At 34.6% G+C, this 21,773-nt stretch overlaps 1 pseudogene across 1 annotated transcript; it reads left to right on the plus strand.

Annotated features, from left to right (window-relative positions):
• Window positions 1-1,960: 1,960 nt before the first annotated feature.
• On the plus strand, window positions 1,961-20,982 carry LOC149166128 (putative anthocyanidin reductase; annotated as a pseudogene). The gene is made up of 6 exons (XR_016260396.1): window positions 1,961-2,254; window positions 2,474-2,639; window positions 2,822-3,034; window positions 3,115-3,277; window positions 3,378-3,573; window positions 20,736-20,982. The product of XR_016260396.1 is annotated as a putative anthocyanidin reductase (transcript).
• The last annotated feature ends 791 nt before the right edge of the window (window positions 20,983-21,773 follow it).

The following is a 21,773-nucleotide window of genomic DNA, read 5'->3' on the forward strand; positions in this document are numbered from 1 at the left end:
AGTACATTTAATATATTTTATAAAAAAATTATTAAAAATGGGGAAAGAACATAAATATACCATAAAAATCCATTCCAAGTTCTTTTATGATCAAAATCATGATGGATGAATGTCTATCCCATTATAAAGTTATCAATACCAAGTATACATTTTGTTTCACAGTATAAAAGTAAAATGTCAAGTAAGGTAACCTAATTCTTATAATATTTAATATTAACTCAATTAATTTCAGCTACTAGATAAAATGACATTATCAATTTTAATTTCTACAAAATTTATCATCAATAATATCAAATAAATATCTTATTAAAAGAATATTAATAAGAGTACATTTAACATATTTTATAAAAAAATTATTAAAAATGGGGAAAGAACATAAATATACCATAAAAATCCATTCCAAGTTCTTTTATGATCAAAATCATGATGGATGAATGTCTATCCCATTATAAAGTTATCAATACCAAGTATACATTTAAAATTATTAAAAATTTAGTGGGATATATATATTATATTAAGATAAATATTTAATTTTTTTAATATTTATTATTTTTTAATAATGATCAAATTAATAATTTAAATTTTATATATATATATATATATAATTTTTGGTGAGATTCTTGTATAGTAAAGATGTTTTAAATTATTTATATATATAATTTTTGGAGAGAATCTGGTATAGTAAAGATGTTGTAATACAATGTTTTGTGAACATTTTATCCAATAAAATTAAAATAATCTTATTTTATAAAAAAATAAATTATTTGGTCAAGTTACTAGTGGTTTTTGAGTTCTATGTTTATGAGAACCCATGGTATTCATGTGGAATTTAGGCTCTTTAAAGGAGAAAATAACCAGCTTAAATCAATCTTAACTCCCGATCTAAAGTTAAATAAATAAAAAAATATTATTATTATTAATTATTATTATTATTTCTTGGGTTATTAAGTTACACTTGACTTGCTCAAGTTACCGGTGGTTTTTGAGCTCCAAGTTTATGAGAACCCATGGTATTGACTCATGGTATTCATGTGGAATATAACCTATTTAAAGGGGGGAATTAAACACGGGATCTATTACGTGATGAGAGATTTGGTAGATCCCTCTCAACGCAACTTTATTTAAAAATTATTAAAAATAAGAAACTTTGTGCCAAGAGGTGCTCTCCATCCTAGTATGGTAGAAATGTGTAACATAATGTAATATATTCAAGTAAGGGTTGAGGTGGGTTGTTAACTCCCTCACCGCTGGAGTATATTCCTAGAAATAATTGCTTAGCCAGTATTGATTAGATTCAATGAGTAGACAACTTCACTTAGTTGTCTCTCCTCTTGCTTAGTCATTAGGTCATTACTGTAAATAAAATAAAACATAATATGTAATGTTTTATAAATACAGCGATTGGGTCATTATTGTCCAAAAAAAACACATACTATGTAATATTCTGTAAACATTTTGACTCCATCAAAATAAAATAAAAATAATAATTAAACATTTTGACTCCATCAGAATAAAATAAAGATAAATAATTATTATTTTTATTGTTGTTGTCCTTATTATCATCATCAGTTGTCAAAATAAAATAAAAATAAATAATTATTATTTTTATTGTTATTATTATTTCAAATAAGAATGTGATTTTTTTATTATTTAAAATATATTTTTGAAAATATAAATAAAATTTATATCTTAAAATACTCATATTAAAATTATATAAATTAAATAACTTAAACTCAAACTTTTAAAAGAAAACTATGAATACTAAAATTATATAAATTAAATAACTTCAAAAAAACTGAAATTAAATAACTTAAACTCAAACCTTAAAAAAATGACCGCCTTAAAAAGGTATTTTTTAAGACTCTGACTATTATTATCAAACAACTTAAAGAAGGTATTCTTTTAAGAAGCCATAGCCTCGGCTTTGTTTGGATAAGCCCCTAGATTTTAGCCCAAAGAAGCAACACTTCACGTCCTCATATTTTCTTGGATTTTGGATAACGCGAACTTGCTTCCAAAAGCAAGTCCCAGCTGCAAATACACATCTGGAGCCTGCATATTCATATCTATCTGCAATATTATTTTTCATCGCGTATTCGTGCTTCTCTGTTCCCTCCATTAAAATTGGAAATCCAAGAAGGGAAAGGTGGTGTGAAGATGTGCGTTACAGGAGCAGGGGGATACATCGGATCATGGCTCGTCAAGAATCTTCTCCAAAGAGGCTACACTGTCAACGCCACTCTCAGAGATCCACGTACTATTTTCTTTATATTAACGAATGCAGATTCGTGTAAAAGCTTAAATTTTAATGCTAGTTCTGGTTGGATTTTTGTATCAATTAGTGTAGGTTTGCATAGATTTCGTTAATTTGAGATTTATCAAAGTGTATAAAGGGATTATTATCAAAGTGTATAAAGTGTTATCGATGAATTTCCGGTTTACAGTACTTATCCGGTATGATATTTGCATGCAGAAAATGAGGCAAAAATTGGGCCTCTGCTGTCCCTGCCGGGGCTGCAGAGAGACTGAAGCTCTTCCAGGCAGATTTGTGCGAAGAGCACGCCTTCGATTCCGCAGTGGAGGGCTGTCAAGGGGTGTTCCACGTGGCCAGTCCTATGGACTTTTCCAAACTCACAGAGGTAAATTATTGTTAATTTTATTTTTCTGGTCATAAGCTTTATCATGATTGATGGGAGCTGATATTTTTATTTTGATTGTAGATTTTTGAAATACTAAATCTAATTACTGTGCATAAGATATCCTAGAAGTTGCACTGAGATGGAGCAGAACATCTTACAGTTTTCTGTAAATTGTGGGGTAGGATGATTTCGTTGGGCCTGCTGTGAAGGGAGTAATGAATGTGTTGAATGCCTGCTCACGAGCTAAATCGGTGAGGCGCGTGGTTTATACTTCGTCGATAGCAGCAGCTTGTCCGCTTAATGAGGAGGGAGAATTTCTCAGCGGCTGCAGTCTGGATGAATCTAGATGGACTCCTGTAGATTTCATGAGGAGGAAACACCAGCATCCTCTTGGGGTGGGTATAATTCCATTTCTTCCCAAAACCAACAATGCAAATCGAAATAAGAATACTCATTATTATTTAGAAATGTGCAGTTTTATTTCGTGGCCAAGACTTTGGCGGAGCAAGCAGCAATTGAGTATGGGTCAAAGAGCGAAATGGAGGTTGTGACAATTGGACCGAGTACAGTGTGTGGGCCTTGCCTTACTTCTACACTTCCGTTTTCATGCCGATTGCTCATAGAAATGGCAGGATTAGGTATTCGATTTTTCACGCTTAGTTTTGCTTTTGAAGACAGGGTTCCATTTATTTGGGGCCGTAAAAATCTGAAATGACAAGTTTGGTTTAAAACCCACAGGTAATTCCGAGCATCCACAGTCCCTTTTGGGATCCATTCCATTAGTTCATATAGATGACGTATGTGAGGCTCATATATTTTTGATGGAGCAACCCCATGTAGAAGGGCGACATATTTGCTCGGCGTTCTCCCTCACTGTGTCTGAGCTAGCAGATATAGTTCATAAACTTCATCCAGAACTCAGCGTACCATTCAAGTAGGCAATCTGCCCTTCCCACCTTTTTAAAACATATTTTTATATATTTGCATTGACTAGTAATGTGATAACCCCAGACTATGTAAATGTGAAAATCTACTGTGGTAAAAGACAGTAAAACAGTTGTTGTTATGTTTTTAAAAGAACAAAACTGTGACAAACTATTTTATTAAAGTAATTTAAATATTTTCTTGAAATGCTGGCAGCCTCTAGGAGGTGGATTTAAAAGAAAGTGATCAGTTATAATAACTGATGGGAACTACCCTCCCAAAAACAGGAAAAGTCCTGGCTGTAGGGGGAAGCTCTGTGCTGTGTGGACAGGCAGAGGAGACCTTTTCCAAGAAGAGGAAAAAGGGAAAAAGACAAGGAAAAAGACTGGTTAAGTCTGGTTAGGACCAGATAACCAAGCACAGAGTGCAAAAATCTTGCTGAGGGCTTGAGGTCTGCAAGATGGCTCGGGGGGAGACTTCCGTCTGAGAGATGGATCTCATGGCTGGGTGGAAGAGCTTAAACAAAGAACAGGTGACCTGCTTGAGAAACTATTCCTGACTCGGGTGAATCAGGTACGGTTTCAAGTGCTGAGTCCCTGATTGAATATACATATACAGTGGAACTTATAGCAAGTAAATATGGATTATATTTTATTTTCCTAGATGCTGTTAATGTATATACAGTGAATTTACAGGTAGTAAATAAAGATTATGTATCATAAATCTAGACACTGTTATTAGATACAGCGTACCTACTGTAGGGTTTCATTACCCTAAACACTGTTACAAATTGCTTAAACGACTGCACAGGTGTAGTTTTAAGCGAAAGGGCAGCCTATAACTCGAGAGGCATAGTCAGAGAAACTAGCCGTGTACTGGTCACAGAATGAGAAGGGCAGTGGCCCAAGTAAACCGACTAGTGAATAGTAAACCTGATAAATCAACCTCGTCCGAGAGACGGAGGCGCTGTGTAGTGTCGGAACAGCGATAATGGAATGAACAAGTGCGGAGTTCTTTAGAATAAACAAAACAGATATTAAACATGATTGACAGAACGAGTATGGAACGCTCGAGCCTGAGCAACGAGCGCCGACTATGGTCGGTATTACTCGTCAACAAAAAAGGAAATAACCTCAAAGCAATCATAGTATTGATTGTTAGCATGAATAGAAAAACAAATAGGTTATTCCGGATTGGAAGATTAATGTAAATACTGGGTAAATATAGAATCAGAACTACATTTCATTCCTGTACCTTAGTAATATTAAACTGCAGATGTTTAATGATGCACAAGTAAAGAAAGAACAGAATCGAAAACCCATTACAGAAAACTCTGTATATAATGCTTAAGAGGAGCAGCTCTGTATATTATATTTACGGCGTTGTATAAAGGAAAAGATGCATGATACGTATGTTCTATTTAACCGAGGCATCTGGCCTGAGTCTAACAAGACGAGGACAAGCATAACAACACCAGATGGATGCCTCGAAACGGTAAACAAACCCTAAGCAAATTCATGAATTTGTTACCATTAAGTTGAGCGGAACCGTGGTAAATAAACAAACCATCAATCACTGTTCTGAGAAATTATAAACACACAGAGTATATTCATGGAGTGCGTGAATCATTTGTTACCCTGAAAACATAGGCAATGTAACAGTCTCGCAATTATACAACAAAATATAGCACCCAGGTGGTGAAATAATGCAAAAAGTAACCACTGTGCATTCATTAATACAAAGAACCTCCAATCAGAGTATAAATCCGACAGACCAGGTCTGTGCTTACGGCCGGACCCAATGTCTTGTAATATATATCAGAAAATATCAAAACCAAAGTTACGCATGCCACAAGGGCAGTATTATAAACTAATGAAACCGTAAGTGCGTGCTGTAGCACTCCACCATGAATAAAACTTAACAGTGTGGGTCACAGAACTCAACCAGACATTAAGAGGTACCGAATGCCACCGTGAGGGTTCTCTGTGGAGAAATACCTCGGCTTCGAAGCAAGGAAAACCTCGCTCGAACAGTGGTCTGCAATCAAGCCATAACAGAATCTGTTCAAAATCATGGACTTTGAACCCTCATTTGCAGAGCAAGACATGTTGAGGGTTGAGGACTTACCGTGTCCGCCAAGGAGGGTCAAACCTTCGAGCTTAGCCACCATGGCTCTGGCTGAGAGGGTTGCATAACCCAGTTGCACGCCCTGACCACAAAATAGAACAACATCATAAGAATTCATCACATTTGACCGAGAACCGTAATGATTTCTGTAAACCTCAAATAACAAGGGTCAATACCTGTAAGGGCGTGTTGATGTGAACTGAGCAGCCTTCGGGGAAGAGGAAGGAGACAGATAAAACACCGGTGATATCGAACCAGGAGAGAAACACAGAAGCAGAGCTGGAAGAGCCGAGAAACAAATGAACCCTGAATCGACCAAAACGAATTTTATATGATGGCTTAAACCCTCGGAAGCCTTTCAACCCTCCGATCCAAGCGAGCCATCGTGGCCGTCTATCCAAGGCGGGAAAGTATAGCGGGAACGCCGAGAAAGCTGTGACCGAGGAGTCACATGGCTGAAGGGACGAGTCTTGCCACCTGCCGGTGTGAGGGCCAAAGTCATTAAGGCGACGGGTGAGTTGGCACCTGCAGAGACTGCGGTCGGACCAACAAACCCCGTGCCGCATTAAAACAAACTGCATAGTAGGTAAATCAACGGCTGGAAGCCTCTATGGCCCACGCCTGTTTGAAACTCATATGACAGTGCCAAAAACATATAACATAACATGTATATACAAGTTAAACGATGACAAGATGTGAGCCAGCTCACGGTACAAATCATGGAATAAATTATGTGTACAATATGTTTCCATACGCTATGTAGTTGGGCATGTAGCCATGTATAGTATGTAAGTCATATTGGTAATAGATTATGTATATGGTTATACATTGGAAAAAAAAAAAATTATGTGTATTGATAAAAGGGTGTGACAAGTAAGTTCAGTTAATTGGTTTATTTTTGCAGAGGTAGTGATGAAGAGAATGGTAGTGTTTATGTGCCAACTTCGTCTAAAAAGCTTTTGGACATGCGTTTTTCCTACAAATACGGTTTAGAAGACATGATCAATGACACCGTGAAATCAGCTAAAGCGTTTGGATTATTAAAGTAAGAATTTCAAACTCATTTGGTAAAGTTTTATTAAAATAAGAATTTCAAATTCTTGATTTTTGAGTTGTGTAGTTAATTTATGTTAAGTTGTATTTTAGAGTATTCATAGTAATAACCATATTTTCTTGATATTTGAAATTCCAAAAAATTATTATTAAGTTATTTTTTCAAACTCATTTTGTTAAAAAATATATGTAAAAAGTATATTTTATAATTTTTTAAATGACAATATTTTTGATAAATTTCAAAGATTAGTTTTATTGGTAAGTAAAGAAATTTGAACAGGAAAATAGTATTTAAAGTTTAATGGTAAGATGAATATTAAGAAGAGGGGATAATTGTCTAGAAAATCTTCGGCGAAATCACATAATTAATCATTTGTCGACGCGTTTCGAACCAACAAGTGTGGTTCATCGTCACGACAAGTTTGAAAAGAATGTTATAATATTTGATTTAATTTTTAAAGAATGATTTTATTAGTAAGTATTTTTGTCGGAAATATCTAAAAAAAATTGAATGGGTAATTAGTAGCAAGAGTTTATATTGTGAAGTGGAAGTAAATCTTTTTGAAAAGAAGAGATAATTGTTTCAGATTTCTATTAAATTAAATATTTAATATTTTATGTTTTATGTGAAAGAAATAGAAATATAAAAACAATTTTATGTTTCTCTTAAAATTATTTAGATTTTCTTTTAAATATGAAGTGTTGTTTAAAAATATTGAAAAACATTATTTTTAATAATGAAAAACATAAATAATTTTATTATTGATTTAATAGTATTCTCATCGTATAAATTTTGTAATGTACAAATAAAAATTACAATGAATACATGTCATTGCTTTACTTGAATGTACAAGAGAATTACTAAATAGTTTGATTTACTTATATGTACAAGGGAATTACTAAATTAACTATTGATTATATTTTATATAAATGGTGTCTTCTCATTCTCAATAAATCTAGATAGTGCTTTAGTAATTTAAAGTTAGTTTATGGACATATTAATAAGATGCGAAAGAGTTCTTTCATATCATAAAATGGTATTGAAAAGACAACAAGTTACATAAATTTTAATATAATATAAAATGATTGTGATTTTTTCCATATCATAAAATGAGATTGAAAAGACTAGTTAAATACATTTTAATATAAGATGATTGTAATGTGTATTGGTGTTAGGAATTTGCATGTATATTTTTCAAACTTTTACATAAAGTTTCAGAATTTTTTAAAAGTGCTTAGGACTCAAAAGAAAAAAAATATTTTAAAATTGAGATTATTTGATTCAATACATGTTTTGTTATTAATTGTGGTCATACTTAATCAGTAGTGTGAGATCTATTTTAAAAATATTAAAATAATGTTTCTACGTCTTTTAAATATTTAATAATATTTTTATTTTTCTAAAATAATTAATGAATATTTTATAATTATTAATATATAATTTTATGTATAAGCATTTTTCATCAAAATTAGTAAAATTAAAATAAAAAAAACACACAATAAATGAAAATTTCAATTATAAAATTTTAAAAAACACTAAATGAAAAATTCAATTATAAAATTTTGCACTATAGTTTGAGTAAATGTGAGTAAATATTTTGTAACAATGTATTTTAATGCAATTTATAATAGCAAAAACACAATTTGTATTAAAGGCTTAAGGAAAGTACTATATGTAATGATAAAAATATCTATATTATATTATTTCAAAAACATATAATTATGAAGGGATGAATGGAAAATATTTGTAAATTGTGTTAAAAGCTTTAAAAGATATATATTAATGTGATTGAATTTTTTTTATCATTTTTAAAAAGAATTTATTATTTATATATAAAAATTTGAGGTGTTTCACATATTTTATGCTTAATAAAAATAATTGAATTAAAAAAAAAAAGGAAGAGAAAGAGATTTTGAAAAGTAATTTTATATGATGTTTTGTATCTTATATATTTGTTATTAATGAATTGTGTTTTGTTGTTAGAGTATACATAGTATCTAAACTATTGTGTATATTTCACTGGATTAATTCATCACAACAGATTTGATAAAATATTGAAATTTTATTATGAAGGTTTATTTCCTTTATATCTCACATTCTTTTAAGTATTGATTTTATGCTTAGTTCATAAAAATAGTAGAAATGTGAAAATTATAAATATAAAAATACACATACACCATTCACAAATAAACATAAGATGAGGCCACTTTGTTCACTTTTCTTTAATATGGATAATATGTAAATATAAAGAAAGAGGTACTCCTTGTGGAAATACCTTATAGATGTGGCTTGGAAAGCTGCTACAGAATCTTATCCTCCTCTTTTCTACTAACTAAATTCCCACTCCTAGGTCCTCTATCTAACTATAAAACAATATAATGAAATAGAACAGAACCCCTTCTCCTCTTAGTTTCTCGATATTTAATATTTCCCCTCTTAGTTGTTCGATATTTAACATTTCTTCGATATTTAACATTTCCCAATAGTCATATACAAACAAGTTTTTGACTTCCTCGACTATCAATTAGAGTTATAATTTTCGACCTTCTAAATTTTTCTTGAAATTCCACACATGGATATCCCTATACGAGTAAGTAATGGGGATTGATGTGGCATCTTTATCATACCATGGTGGTCAACATGGTAGGTCGTGGGAGGCATAATTTTTTGCATATGAGCTCTAATTGACATTATATCTATGTTGTTGGAAAAGTCTATGAGTGTAGATTAGTATCAAGGAGTCCCAACATAAGTCAGGAAAGTTTTCACCCCAAAAAATGCCTATTTATGTGTCAAAACAACTCTAAAAGGTTTCAAACCCTCATTTTCGAAGCTGAGACCTGTCATTAAAATGAACCTACAAGTTTATTCTTTCAAAATTTTCCCACTCTATAAGCATTGAGATAGATGAGAAATAATATAATGATTCAAACCATATCATACCTTCACATTTAGTGTGGACTTTAGTCCCCAAATTATTTATTAAATAAGGTGATGAAAATTCTCCTCTACCTTCTCCCTAAGTATCAATGTGCTTTGCCTAGAATTTTTCCTTTCAACCAAATCTTCCAAACGTCTTGCTACCCCTATCTTATAGGTTTGGACATCTTCTACAAAATTGTGTGCTCTACCAACTTTTATAAAGCATTTGATGCTAAGGCTTTTATGAAATGTAGAACCTACTCCACTTCTTGATCCAACATGGAAGGTTCATGGAGTTTTACATTTCTCCACATTAATTATTAAGTATATGTGCATGAATGGAGGTAGACTAGATATGTAGGCATTATCTTCCACCTTTTCCAATATCTTGAAAGGACCATACTATAGAGCCTTGATCTTCTTACTAGAGCATTGTAGTCTTTCTTGTTCAGCTATAACCAAAATTTATCTCCTACTTTCAATGTTTGGTCTATTCTGTGTTGATCATGTCCGGACTTGTATTTCTCCTATGACTTGTTTGACATCTCTTGCACTTGTAAATGGATTTTCCTAATATTCTAAACAAATTTATTAACTCTCAATGCATTTCCTATGGGATCCTACATCACTCCTCCTTGTTATCCATATACAACATCCAAGGTTGTAGGTGAAAAATATCCAAATATAGTTTCAAAAGGTGACTCAATAGTGGAAGCATGGATTTCTATATTATACTAGGGTTGTATTCATGGTGCTAGATACTGCCAATATACAAGGGGTCTCCCCGATGTGAATTCTCAATTAGATCCCGCACCGTTTGGAGTAGGAGCCCCATCTGAAGTATCAGCCTGGCCACCATAAATTAAGGTTTTCCTTGGTTTCAATGGATAGCATAAGAGATTATACACATAACCTTTGAATAAGCAAGTAAGTGGACATTATGAAACACCAATTGCAATGTGTAAAAGGAGACTTTCACGAGCGGGAGACATGAGTGAGTCTCTAGAAGGAAATTAATAGTAATATCCTAAGAGAGGCAGACAAGAGCAAGAAAAGCTTCGGTAATTATCTAGTGAATTAGTTCACATAGGAACCATGATCATTAAAGTGAATACAACATGCATTCAACAAGATAAGTACCAAAGCCAATGAAGTACTTCAATTTCCTTAGTACATATGAATATAGCAAATGCCACAAACATCCAAGGAATAATCCTACAATATTCATGATACATACATGAAAATGTGTTGGCTCATTGAGCTTCAATTATTAGGTGAAATATCCAAGTACACAATTACAATGATGAGCCACTAGCTCCAATAGTGCAACATTAAGTCACTTCTTACTTCTCCAAAGAATAGATTTCTCTCCTATGTCAAGTTAGAGAAGCTTAGACTAGCTCTCCAAAGCCTAAGCCTCCAAAATCCCTTTGCTTGAGTTATGAGGTTTTTTTATAGCAATAGGAATGAACTTTCATATCCCCTAAGAGTCTTGAACTAAACTCATGACTCTTGGACTTCTAATGTGACCTTTGGACTTTTCCTAATAACTCTTTTGTCCATATGTGACTTTTCATATTCCGCATATGACTCTGGGACTTCTACACATTACATTTTGTTATTTCCATTTTGATAATTACATCATCATATCCATAAGTAATATAGAAAGACACATGGACACATATGACATTGTGATGACACTTGTACAAGCCATGACTTGAATTTCATGATGTTGTGGCAATGCCAAGTTGTTTTCTTTGTCGCTATGTCTTTGACTTCTTCATGACAGATTTGATCAACACTTCATTTTCATGAAGGATATACTTTGTTTTTCATCTTAACTCTCCAAAGGGTCTTGCATCAGCATCAAGGCCTTCTGATTTATCATGCAATGTCTCCTTTCTTTCATGGTTGAGGATTTGTTTCATGCCTTCATTATGGTTTCTCTTTGTGCATCTTCTCTGCAACTGCTTCTTTGTCTCTTCTCCTTGAAATATTTCTTAAGCATTATCTTGTCATGCTTAGAAAGTACATATACCCATGAAGATGACTCATGACAAGGAAAAATCAGTCCTAAAATCACCTATTGTATATGTACCTTGCTCATGAAAGAACTTGCTTATGATAGGATTGTGAAAGGACTGAGAAGGAAGGGCTTGATGAGGAAGGCATAGTTGATCTCAATAATGGATTAGGAAAACACCATTTTTCACTAAGACTGTGCCATGCACTCTGAGGAGGAGTTCTTAAAGTTCCATCACAATGGGCAACCACAAGGAACAAGGTTGATGAGTTTGTTGATTAATACTACGCCATGTGATAGGCTCAAAGGAATATGAGATAGTGAAAGCATGGTTTGACTTGACAAGGACTAAAAGGAGGCCTTACTAAGCTCTAGGACTATGCCATGTGATAAGAGAGAGATACTTGAGTCAGTGTTCAGCACAGGGGGGAAGCTTAGTGAACAAGGGTTTAAGGCTTGTTGCTTGAGACTGTGTTATGTGCTGGAAGGAAGAGGAGGCTTAAAGGACATCACAAGTTGTTTCAATAGAGGCTCATTATTTGTTGAAACTACACGCTGCACTAAGAGAAGCTAGACAGGACAAGACTTGGGTGCAGAGAGGGATCATAGTCAACTATGGAAGCAATACTAATCCTTGTCACTGCCCCTTACACTAGCATTAAGGGGAGGCCTCTACACCAATGTATTTTTTCTCAATGGTGACTATTTTTTCATCAGGAATATGCTCTGCCTCCTATGCTAGCATAGTTTGGCACAATAGTGGATGATTGTCGAAGGAAATTGTGTAGTTCACTGACAGAGGCAACAAAAGGTAAGTCACTTTTCCCCATAAGGTTCTCAATGCATTGTGGCGGTAGGAGGGCTTTTGTATTATGTAATTGATTTTTTCAAGGGGATGGAAGAGGTCCTTGTTGTCAACCACGAGTTCTCTATGTGCTATGCAAGGAAGAGGTGATCAAAAATCAATGTAGTGAGTTAATACAAGCAAGAACGGTTAGGTGGCCATACCTAGAATATTTCTTAATGTGTAGTCATTGGAGATGGCCTTGAGAAGGACTTAGTACACAAGACTTGGTGGGAAAGGTTGCATAAGTGAGACTCATGAATAGGTTTTGCTCATCAACTGGTAAGAGTCTTAATGCCTTCAGAACTCGCACTAGGTAGGAGGACCAAGAAGAGCTCAAAAATGACCAAGTGTGGGACCAAGTAGAGTAAGAGAGGAAAAAGCATCTGAAAACAACTCAAACATGGATCACACACATGAATTCCATCAATACAATCAAAAGGAATACACAAGACTCATGAATAGTAGTCACCTTGAGATGACAAAAAAGTGACACTTATTTCTAAGTGTGACAGTCGAAATGCCACATTATGACACTTAGAACACAAGTTGCAACAAAGGTGTTGACTGTGACCAGAAAGTGTGCTAAGTTGTAGGCATGTGTCTAGCACATATTCTTATGATATATAAGACCATATAATACATAAGAGCGTGATAGAACTTCCTCTAGTTATTTGCAAATGTGTGACACAAATAGGAGTGAAAATGGTTGGAAGCGACAGTTGTGACATTAAGAAAGCATGAAAATGACACTTGGAAAAGTTAAAGAAATTGAAAGTGATACATGTCAGAGTGAATATAACATGAAAATGACACTTGTAAAAGTGAAAGAAAGCAAACATGACAGTTATGAACATGAAAGTGACACTTATAAAAGCGAAGGTGCGAAAGAGAAATAGTCAGGAAAACTAACTAGAATAGAAGTACAATCACAACCAAAGTGAGAAGGAAATTGTCAAATGAAAGTGTGCACTGATTGTCAACTATCTAGGCTTGCATAAGAAAGGTGCGCTCATGCATTTATCAAGGACAGAGCATGTGTGAGAAAGAAACTTTGACAATTAGAATCCGAGAAGAAGACTTAAACATGTAGCATAACGTCAATTAACCATGAAGTAACCATGAGGTGGCAGATTGTAAGATCTTCAATAGGCTCCAAATTCAAGTGTAGGCAAAATTTTGGAGGGTGTTGATTGCAACATCAACGGGTTATATATGGATTGTACTTTCATCACAGGTCTTCAAATTATTTTTATTGTAATACTGATCCGTATACTGCTGTGGATATTTCACTAGACAGCTCGTTACAACAGATATGATAATATTATATTAAAAATATGTGATTCCACACTATTACAGTTTTATTTAATTTCTAGAGCTATAAAATTAATTGTAATTAGTGCATGCATGTAAAAGTAAATGAAGAAGAAAAGTAGAGAATGACAAAATAATCTCACACACACAATACCTAAGATATGCTCTCTGGGAAACCCTTTCAGGAAAAAACACAGCTAGAAGGTGAGGTCGCTTCGCTCTCTTTCTCTGTCTAGAAATATGGTTGCAGATATAAAAAAGTAATGTAGGTGGCCCATAGGCTGCTACAGTGCACAAATCCTCCCTGTGTGCTCAAACTCCTATCTCTCCTCGCTATCTTTTCTCATCTATGGAATAAATTCTCTCGAAAGAATGGAAGTCCTCCTCATCCTAGTGGGCTGATTATAACATAGCCCGATAGCCTACTAGTGGTTAAGTTTGACTACATAAACTCTTAACTAGAGTTACAAAATAAACTCTTCTAGAGTCTTTTACATCACAAACACGTGAATAGCCTCATTGACATGATAAATGGGGGATTACGCGACATCCTCCCGAACTATAGGTGTGAAAACATGAAGGTCAACTTCTGAGTGGCATAACTTGTTGAAAAATGTGCAACAGTAAATGCTAAATTTAGAAAGTGATAAAAATAGAACTGCTAAAAGGAGCACTTCTAAAAATAGCAGTTTGGCCAATGAGAATTTTGGCCACCTTGGGTGACAGGTGAAACTGCTAAAAATAACATGTTCTAAAAATAGCATTTCTGGGTCCCTTCCTATTTATAGTAGCCCCTGGTCTATCTATAGGAAGTAAATTCGGATTTGGTCTTACCGGTAGTTTAAAATATTAATTAATTAATCTCCATGAGTTAATTAGTTATGGAAAATTTAACTTGAAGTGTTTATGAGAACATGCAATAATTTATCCACTAATTAGGGAATGTGTCCTTGATTTGCTCCACTTATTGAGGAATTAAGGATGAGTTCTATATTGAGAGGATCAAGTTCAGTTAGATTAATTTAAAAAGTTGTTAAATTAATGAGATATAGTTTGTTGATGCTTGCATGCATTTGACAACTATTATTTTCAGATAAATGTTTTTTCACTCATGGATAACTGATGCATGTCAGTTCTGTCAGAGACCTAGTTGAGATCAGAGAAGGGACAATGTACTATCAGTTGGATGAATATTTTTCCTGTAAAGGAAGCTCATCCATGATGAGTATTTATCTCCTTCAGGTTTGTGCAGTTATTTCAAAGGTCAGCGTTGTGTGTGAGGTGAGAATCACACAGGTTGCAGCTGGAGGACCCAGGAAAAACTGTGCATAGAAATAGGAGGCTTGGAGGGAAGAGAAGAAGGTTTGTGAGAAACCTTTGATTGTCTATGAGCATCAGAGGTATTGCAGAGAGAGCAGGATAGCTTTTGAGTTGATTCTTTTTGTAATACTCGCTATATTTCCACTTGTATGATAATACAAAGTTGGGGTTTTAGGCTGGGGCTTTCCCCAGGTTATATCTTCTATGTTATGTGTGATTGATTCCTTCTTATCAGTTATATGTGTTCTTATTGATGTTTCTCATGTTCAATTAAGCTTCCGCTCAATTCTTGTAGAAGTAGATCAAGTTTTTTGCTTTAGTACATTGCATTATTAGGTGTTCTACAGGTAGGAATTTCTACATGGTATTAGAGCTAGCTGATTTGTAGAAAAAGTTCTACATGGTATCAGAGCTAGTTGATTTGTAGAAAAAAATCTACAAAATTCTACATAATTGTTGCATATGTACTCCAATTGACGTGATTATTGCGTCGTTGAAAATCTTTCTGTGTGTAGAATAACATGAAAAGGTATTTTTCTTAAGGGGCAAAGCTTTACCCCCAAAAAACGTCGTTTGATGCCTCAAAACGCTCCCGGAAGGTTTCAAACCTCATTTCACCAACTTGGGTCCTGCCAATGAAAATGGTCCCGTGAGATGATTCCTCGACTTTTTCCACTCTAAATGCATCGAGATGGATGAAAACAAATATAATGATCCAATTTAGATCACACCTCCCCATTTTGGGAGGATTTTGTTCCCCAAAATATTTTATTAAATGAGGTGAGGAAAATTTTCCTCCACCTTCTCTCTGTTGTACCATTTATCTTTTCCTGGAAGTTGTCCCTTCAACCCAATCTGCCAAAGATCTTGTTGCCCTTGTCTTGTAGTTCTGGACCTCTTCCGCAAAACTGTATCTTCTGTCAACTCTTCCTAAGTGTCAAATCCTCCATAGAAGGTAGGACATGTTCCTCTTCCTGATCTAGCATGTAAGGCTCATAGAGTTTCAAATTCTCTACATTTATAACTGATTAAATGTGTATATATGGTGGTAAACTGAGTCGATAGGCAATATCACCCACCTTTTCTAGTATCTCAAAAGGACCATAACTTAGAGCCTTAATTTTCTTACTAGACCCCTGTAGCCTCTCCTTATTCAACTATAGCCATACTTTGTTTCCCACCTTGAATGATTTCTCTGTTCTGTGCTGATCATGCTTGGTCTTATACTTCACCTGCGACTTCTACAGTGTTTCCTGTACCTGTAGATGGAGCTGCCTGATATTCTCTATAACTTTTTCATCCCTCAAAGCATTTCTTGTAATGTTTTCCTTCACTCCTCCTTGTTGCCCCTATGCAATATCCAAATGTGAAGGTGGCAAATATCCAAAACAAGTTTCAAATGGGGACTTTCCTGCAGAAGTGTGGACTGCTATGTTATAAGAATTTTGTATGTGTACCATATTTTCATCCCAGGTCCTCGGATGCTTATGGTTGTAACCCCTTAGAAGCTGCACCAAAGTCCTATTGTCTACTTCTATCTACACATCTGTATGTGGATGGAATGTTGTAGATCTCTTCAACTTCATGTCTATCTTCGCCCACAATGTAGTCTAGAATGCACTGATAAATCTTGTATCCCTGTCTAAAATGATGCTCCTTGGTATCCCAAAGTATACCCAAACCTGTCCAAAGAAAAAGTTTGTTTCTTCTTGTCTGTTGATGTTCTTTTTATAGGGCATCAGAATACAGATCTTGTTGAACCTATGAACTACCACGAATAGGTAGTCATGTCCCTTCTTGGTTGGCGGTAAACCTCCCATAGAGTCCATGGAAATGCTTTCCCAAAGACGAGTAGGTATAGGTAAGGGATGATAAAAACCTTGTTTCCTATTTCTAGGCTTGCTAGTACAACAAAGCATGCATCCTCTTCTGAACCTAGATACTTGTTCTTGCATCTTGGGCCAATATAGATACCTCTGCAAGTTAGCCACAGTCTTCCCTACACCGAAGTGCCTTGCGACCTTGGAGGTGTGAGCCTCTCTAATTAGCTGCAAACACTCACCTTTAGGAACACATAGCTTATCTAGCATGTAGAGTAACCCATCCTGGAGATGGTAGTCAATGGTGTTGTCGCCATCATGCACATGACTCTGACTTTGAAACTACTGATACACCTCCTTGAATTCCTCATCTTTTGAATATGCTTCTCTGTATGCATCATGAGTAAATGGATCCATGTGCATAAGAGTCCCCAAAGTTGTAATATTTAATGTTGGTGGCCTTGAAAGCATATCATCCAACTTGTTTGTGTTTCCCTTCTTATACTTGATCACCAGATGAAACTGCAGTAAAAGCCCCATCCACTTGTAATGCCTAGTCTGTTGTAGCTTATTCTGGGGCTGCAAGTACTGTAACGGATAGTGATACGTGTGGATTATTTTCTCCTTTCCCATCAAATAGTGCTTCCACTTCTTCATAGCTTGCACCATGGCATAGAGCTCCTTATTGTAGATAGGGTAGTTAAGAACTGCCCCAACAAATACGTCAGAATGGTAGAAAACATGCCTTCCTCCTTGCATCAAGATAACTCCCATAGCATACCCACTCGCATCTATATCCACTTCAAAGGGTTTTTACAAGTTTGGTAATGCCAAAACTGGTGCTTCACTGATCTTGTTATTTAGCTCATCGAAAGCCTTTTGTTGCCCTTTTCCCCACTGGAAACTCTTGCCACTTTTTGTTATGGCATGGAGCGGTGCTGCTACCGCTAAAAACGAGGCTATGAATTTCCTCAGGTACCATGATGCTCCAATGAAACTCCTAACCTCAGTAACATTAGTAGGAACCGACCATTTCATGATGGCCTCCATCTTGGAAGGATCTATCTTCAATTCTCCTCCACCAATCACATATCCCAAATGCACCAAGGACTATTGCGCAAACTCAAACTTCTTGAGATTTTCTAGCAACTGGTGCTTCTTCAATGTTTCCAGGACCAGCGTCAAATGTGAAATATGCTCCTCCCAAGTAGCACTATATACTAGTAAATCATCCAAATAGACAATAACAAATGAATCTATAAAAGGGCATAGTACATCATTCATTAATCTCATAAATGTAGTTGGTGCATTACATAGGCCAAATGGCATAACTAACCACTCATACAAACCTTTCCTGGTTTTGAAAGCAGTCTTCCATGTATCTTCTTCTTTGACTCGAACCTGGTGATATCCATACTTCAAGTCCATCTTGGTGAAATACCTTGCTTGTTGTAACTGATCTAGTAGATCGTCTATCCTAGGCAACAAGGAAAATTTTAAGGATGAAAATTTTTCTTCAAGTTTAGAAACTTTGACGAATATTAGTAGTCCCCAAATTAAAAAATATAAAATATTGTTTGATATCTTTGTAAAAACATGCAAATTTATAATAGTTTTATATATAGCCTTTATACAATTTTTCTAATATTAAGGTAAAATATTTTTATACTATAAAATTTGGGCAAATCATCTTTAGAAAAAAATGGAAATTGGCGAATCTTTTTTTGGAAAAACCATGGAAAATTAGCCCACTTGTGAATATTAGCCCTTAAAATTTTCCATGCTAGGCAAGGGGTATCTGTTCTTGAGCGTGATTTTATTGAACACCATGTAATCTATACACATCCACCAAGTCCCATCCTTCTTTGGTACAATGATGATGGGTGACCCACATGGTTATGTACTCGATCGAATGATACCCTGTTCTAGGAGTTGTTGCAACTGTTTCTTCACCGCACTTGCTTTTATAACAGACTACCTGTACAACCCAATATTTGGCAATGGGGAGTCTGGAAATAGTTGGATCTCGTGCTCCACTTCTCTCTTAGGGGGTAGCCCTTTAGGCTTTCGAAACACGTCTTTGTATGCCTGTAACAACTCCTACAAAAAAAAAATTGTTTCTTAGTACACCCCTCTAGGGATGCCTTGCCTCTTATTGACTCTTGTATAGACTGATTTTCTCTTAAAAACAATAAAATATACTTCTTGCTGGAACTGATCAATTTCTTGGCTTGGTTGGCACTTACTAGTGAAATTTTTTACTTACCTTTGTGCTTGTTGATGATGAGTGATTTTCCATCCTTGATGAGCCAGTACTAGTTAGTTCTCTTCATGAATATTACATCATGCATGTACATGTATGGACTCCCAAACACGACTCCACATACATCAAGGGAAACCATATCCATATCTACTTCATCAATCAAATCAACACTAATAACAAATCTAATTTTACACTATTTTTTTAACTTCAACTCTGCATCCTTATGTACCCATCCCAGTTGATATGGGTTTGGATAATCACGAACTTCCAGCCCCAACTTCTTGACTAGATCTACTTCAATGATATTTTCCTATGACCCTGAGTCAAATAGAGCATCAATCTTCATCTTCTTGACCAGTATATTTACATGGAAGAGTCTGGTCATTTCTTTCTCTTCTTATTGTTGAAGGCTACTCAGGTTCACCTTCTTTTGCACTGATGTACATATGATCTTCTCATCCAAGTCTAATTTTCTTTCAACTTGGTTTCTCAAATCAGTGGCCATGCGATTCTTCTTCTTATTATCTTTCTTCATGTGCTTTGGGTTTAGCTTTGCATGCAACTTCCAGCCCTTCTCCACTGTATGGCCATCAATGTTGCAGCGATTGCAGTGGTTGGTAGGATCTTTGCACTGGTTTGTTGTGGCTGTCATATTTTTATCTTTCCCCCTTTTGGCTTCTTCATCCCCTCCTTAGAAGCATCTTGATTCTCCTTTTTCTTCCATCCACTTGATTGCGCTCTTTTTAGGCCTACGTTCTCCAAGTATTGTGCCTGTATACAAGCCCTGTCCACCGTTTTGGGCTTGAACAACATCACTTGCACACGCATATGGCGGTGCAGACCCCCCAAATACTTGAGGAGTACATCTGGGTTCTTTGGAGAGATACCCAACATTATAGCCATCTTTCTAAATCTAAATATTAAATCTAATTATAGCCATCTTTCGTGGCCAAGACTTTGGCGGAGCAAGCAGCAATTGAGTATGGGTCAAAGAGCGAAATGGAGGTTGTGACAATTGGACCGAGTACAGTGTGTGGGCCTTGCCTTACTTCTACACTTCTGTTTTCATGCCGATTTCTCATAGAAATGGCAGGATTAGGTATTCGATTTTTCACGCTTAGTTTTGCTTTTGAAGACAGGGTTCCATTTATTTGGGGCCGTAAAAATCTGAAATGACAAGTTTGGTTTAAAACCCACAGGTAATTCCGAACTTCCACAGTCCCTTGTGGGATCCATTCCATTAGTTCAAATAGATGATGTATGTGAGGCTCATATATTTTTGATGGAGCAACCGAATGTAGAAGGGTGACATATTTGGTCGGCGTCCTCCCTCACTGTGTCTGAGCTGGCAGATATAGTTCATAAACTTCATCCAGAACTCAGCCTACCATTCAAGTAGGCAATCTGCCCTTCCCACCTTTTTAAGACATATTTTTATATATTTGCATTGACTAATAACTTCAGTTAATTGGCTTATTTTTGCAGAGGTAGTGATGAAGAGAACGGTAGTGTTTATGTGCCAACTTCATCTAAAAAGCTTTTGGACATGGGTTTTTCCTACAAATACGGTTTAGAAGACATGATCAATGACACCGTGAAATCAGCTAAAGCGTTTGGATTATTAAAGTAAGAATTTCATACTCATTTGGTAAAGTTTTATTAAAATAAGAATTTCAAATTCTTGATTTTAGAGTTGTGTGGTTAATTTATGTTAAGTTGTATTTTAGAGTATTCACAGTAATAACTATATTTTGTCGGTATTTCAAATCCCAAAGATTTATTATTAAGTTATTTTTTCAAACTCATTTTGTTAAAAAAATATGTAAATAGTATATTTTATAATTTTTTAAATGACAATATTTTTGATAAATTTCAAAGATTAGTTTTATTGGTAAGTGTTTCTGGGAGAAGGACAAAAGAAATTTGAAAGGGAAATTAGTATTTAAAGTTTAATGATAAGATGAACATTAAGAAGAGGGGATAATTGTTTGAAATGTTATAATATTTGATTTAATTTTTAAAGAATGATTTTATTAGTAAGTATTTTTGTCAAAAATATCTAAAAAAAATTGAATGGGTAATTAGTAGCAAGAGTTTATATTGTGAAGTGGAAGTAAATCTTTTTGAAAAGAAGAGATAATTGTTTCATATTTCTATTAAATTAAATATTTAATGTTTTATGTTTTATGTGAAAGAAATAGAAATAGAAAAACAATTTTCTTAAAATTATTTAGATTTTCTTTTAAATATGAAGTGTTGATTAAAAATATTGAAAAACATTATTTTTAATAATGAAAAACATAAATAATTTTATTATTGATTTAATAGTATTCTCATCGTATAAATTTTGTAATGTACAAATAAAAATTACAATGAATACATGTCATTGCTTTACTTGAATGTACAAGAGAATTACTAAATAGTTTGATTTACTTATATGTACAAGAGAATTACTAAATTAACTATTGATTATATTTTATATAAATGGTGTCTTCTCATTCTCAATAAATCTAGATAGTGCTT

The sequence above is a fragment of the Pinus tabuliformis genome, chromosome 5_1 (genome assembly GCF_031772625.1).
Source record: "Pinus tabuliformis cultivar Carrire ecotype Pingquan chromosome 5_1, CPIR1, whole genome shotgun sequence".
NCBI classification, from domain to species: Eukaryota; Viridiplantae; Streptophyta; class Pinopsida; order Pinales; family Pinaceae; genus Pinus; species Pinus tabuliformis.